The sequence below is a fragment of the Atractosteus spatula genome, chromosome 1 (genome assembly GCF_055471065.1).
Source record: "Atractosteus spatula isolate fAtrSpa1 chromosome 1, fAtrSpa1.hap1, whole genome shotgun sequence".
NCBI lineage: Eukaryota > Metazoa > Chordata > Actinopteri > Semionotiformes > Lepisosteidae > Atractosteus > Atractosteus spatula.
The window spans coordinates 6,633,895-6,637,655 of record NC_142706.1 but is presented as its reverse complement, the minus strand read 5'-3'; the positions used below and the strand labels follow the sequence as shown (position 1 = coordinate 6,637,655).

The 3,761-nt window shown below is 32.3% G+C and overlaps 1 long non-coding RNA gene across 1 annotated transcript; it reads right to left on the bottom strand.

Moving 5' to 3' along the window:
• Positions 1-982: 982 nt before the first annotated feature.
• LOC148840525 (uncharacterized) lies at positions 983-2,470 on the bottom strand. Its single transcript, XR_016090925.1, has 5 exons — positions 2,421-2,470; positions 2,155-2,221; positions 1,758-1,808; positions 1,248-1,350; positions 983-1,046 (listed from the first exon to the last, which is right to left on the bottom strand). It is a non-coding gene; the product is annotated as an uncharacterized LOC148840525 (long non-coding RNA).
• Between the last annotated feature and the right edge of the window lie 1,291 nt (positions 2,471-3,761).

Here is a 3,761-nt window from a genome sequence, read left to right as displayed (position 1 = left end):
AAAAATCTTCTTTTTATGGGGTCACCAATCCATGATATATGCACTTTAAAGAGGGACATGTAACGTAACCCCTTTAGTAGTATTGTCACACTCTTATGAAGGTGAAGAAGAAGCATGATTGAAATCTAAGCTTTTATTGGCGGTAAATGATCTAGTGATCTAGGTGAACAACAACCTGTCCATAAAAATGGGACAGTCATAACCACCCCAAGTCCTTTATTGAAGGATGATCCAGGGAGCTGTTGCAAGGTCAAGGATGGGCTGGAAGAAGGGATGAGGAAACAAAACACAAGCAATTCCACAAGAGGCGTGATAATTACAGAATTTATCGGGTCTGATGTTCTTTTGAATATTTGTTTGAAACTTCATTTATTATGCAAGACTCAGTAATGTAATGCCTTTAATCGTGGTTTTAGGGGATTTAAAAGGTATGTGCCTGCAGAGAATATTACCTCAATGCATGCTTTAATTTTGTAATATACAGACACATTAAATGCACACAGCATGGCCATCTTTTCAAGTGTCACCTGAAAGCTGTCAATGCTTCAACCTGGCACAATAAAGAAGGAATGATGACAGCATTGCAGGTAGTGACAGAGGACAGATGTGCTCTAAATTCTTCAGACACACTTCAGACACGTGGTAAATTTATACCATATAAGTCAAATACCTGTAAGAAAATACGTCTTCTATTGGATATGTGATATATTGTATGAAAACTCTATGTGGCTCTAATATGCATGCCATAACATGCCCCAGTTAGTAGTTTCCCAAATTTCTGTTATAATTTCAGCTACACCTGTAAATCCATTTGTTTATACATTAAAAATAAATGATAAAGCAGTACACATTAACAAGAGAAGTATGCATTGAGAAGTTTATTGATCATTGCATACTGCATGCACATGTAAGCACATTTCCATAATCACTGAAAGGAAAACAATAATTTTACACAAAATCTAGAAAGGAGAAACAAGACTGCGGACGGTTGATTTTAGCCAGCTGGAAACAGAGTTTGAGATGCTGCAGGAGTTTGTGAAGCCTTCCTGTGGAACACAGAAGATTACAGTATATTGTTAGTATTCTATGCTTATTGTATAAAGTAAGTGTGAACCTCTAGAGAGGTGTTATTTCTTTAAAAAAAGAGAAAGAAGAATAAGCCAATTTTGTACTTACATCAGTCAAAGCTCATTTTATGATCACACATAGTGTATGGCTAATGAACATTTTAAATAAAACATACTTACCATATTAAGGGTTTATTGTATTTAACAGGGTTTTCAGGATCTGGATAATCTGGGTTAAGGATAAAGATGATAAACCACCAGTGCCAGTACTGCTCGCTTCAGCCTGTTGAATAATGAAGAAAGTACAGATAGTTATGATTCTTAATTATGAAATTCGATAGATGCATTTTGTTCAAAAGGTTTTTAAAAACAAAAACATTTAAGTGTTGCACAATGACTTCTATATTACAAAAAAATAATTGAAAAAATACATCTTGGAATGCTAGTTATTATGGAAAAATAACAGAAAACTATAATTTTTCTTTTAACTATAATTGAAATTAAGATAATGAAAGGAAACTTTTGAAACATGAGCTGCTGCACATTTCATTCATCTAGACTGTTCTAATCACCTATAGACAAAACATGGTGAGGCCACTTGATTTAATATGAACCAATTTCTATTTTATTTACTCATCAATTTCATAAGAAGGCTTTTTTAAGCCAGATAATTAAAGGTACTGTACATACTGGTTTAAATATAGAGCTAGCTCTTGCTTCCCGGTGATGGTCTTCTTCGATCTGTTAAAAGAATAACATATTCAAACAATGTTTCATAGTAAAAATGTTGCTCTGGCAATACCTTTACTGTTCAGTAAAAAGTTTCAGCATTAGACAATTTGCTCTACAAGCTCTCTGTAATTTAAGGTATTGCACATTTTTTTTTGCAGTTTGTACAGTATGAGAAAGTAATATAAAGAAAATAATGTTTTCTTTATAAACATAAATGATAGATAAAAGCAAACAACAAACATACATTTGAAATAATATACATATACAGTATACTCAGCTCTAGTATCTCTGTGAGGTTATTTATTTTGCTAGTCTCTGTAAGTAATAGCATTTCATTTATGTAGTGAATACTTACTGGAAGAGCAATGCTCAGCCCAATGAGGAGCATCAGAAAGAGAGCCGTCTTCATGATTCACTGGATTCTAAGGAAGACAACAAAGAATTAAGTATCAAACAGTTTAAATAGTTATACTCCATATAATAAATGGATCTCTGATAATGAATGGATGCATTAATAGCATACATTTTATCTTTGAGCTTTTAAATACAATTTTGGATTGTCTAATACAGTACTCATAAATGTTTGTCAATGTTAAGGAAAAGAAATGTAGAGTTTAGTACCTGTTAATTGCTGTAATAGCTTAAAAAGAATAAGGTAGTGTGTGCAATATATCAGCTTGGTGAAAATGCTCTATTCCCCATGTCCTATTTATATACATTTCAGACTATGAATGACCAATGAAATTACATGTCCCAGGCCTTATTTCAAAACAGCCAACATTTCAAAATACATACAGTGTTAGCTAAAGGAGAGGCATACAGTGCTTAATACTTTGGATTAATGTCATACCTAGCCGAAGATGACCTGTAACGTTTTGCAGTTTCTGGTGCACTTTACACCTTCAGTCTTTGACGTACACTGTCATCTATTTGAGAAACATGTCATATCATATCTTAATTTCATATAATTATCGTCTTGTATATTATATTATCGTATTAAGATAATTAACGTGTAATGCAAAAAGTATTATCTTAATTTATCATATTAATCAGTATTACATATTAGTGCAAAATTACTGTCCATACATCACTCATCTACAGCTTGGCAAGAGGAATAAAGATTTCTTGCCTTTATAAGCAAAAGCCTAATAAAAGCTGGATTTTCACACAATGTCAATCCAATGATAGGTAGATTTAAGGTTGGATATTTAATTTACCATAATTTACAACTAACTAAATAAAAAAAGAAGGCTATTTTAAGGCCATTAGTTAAACTAATAATCAATGAAAAAGAGGAACAATTATGACAAAATCATGCTGATGTTTGCTGTCTAACTTCTATGTACAGTATCTCATACACTACTTAATTCTTGCTGTTTTTGAAACATCATAGTGACAAAATACTGTGCCTTGCAAAAGTATTTGTGTTTCTATCTTACTCCAAAAGGTGCAAGAAATGTAATACTAGATCTATAAATCACTGACAGAATAACCGAATTAAGGAAAAAAAGAGAAACAAATGATGTGGTCATTCAAGGAGGGTTTTGACATCACCTTGATTATTACCTTCTCGATGTATAAAATTGCAAAGGTGGGGATAGGGCAGAGGAGGGGTACCACAGATGAAATGTGAAAACAGAAATTCAATATCATGAGAAATTCATCCAGACAGACCATTCTATGACCGTAGTCACTCGGTAGTCACTGTGATTGAACGAGCTAAATTTAAAACTATAAGTATTTCATTTTACATTACACTTCAAAGAAATATTATATTATATATAGAAACATATACAAACAACAATTGATTGAAATGACTGATGTTATGATTGCTTGCAGAGTTAGTGAAAAACAAACTAACCTAAAGTATGTCATTCAAATCACTACTTGTCCCCGTTTTTTTACGCTTATTTGCTTTTAAATACAAAATGTTTTAAAGCTGCCTTGTATATATTTTTAACA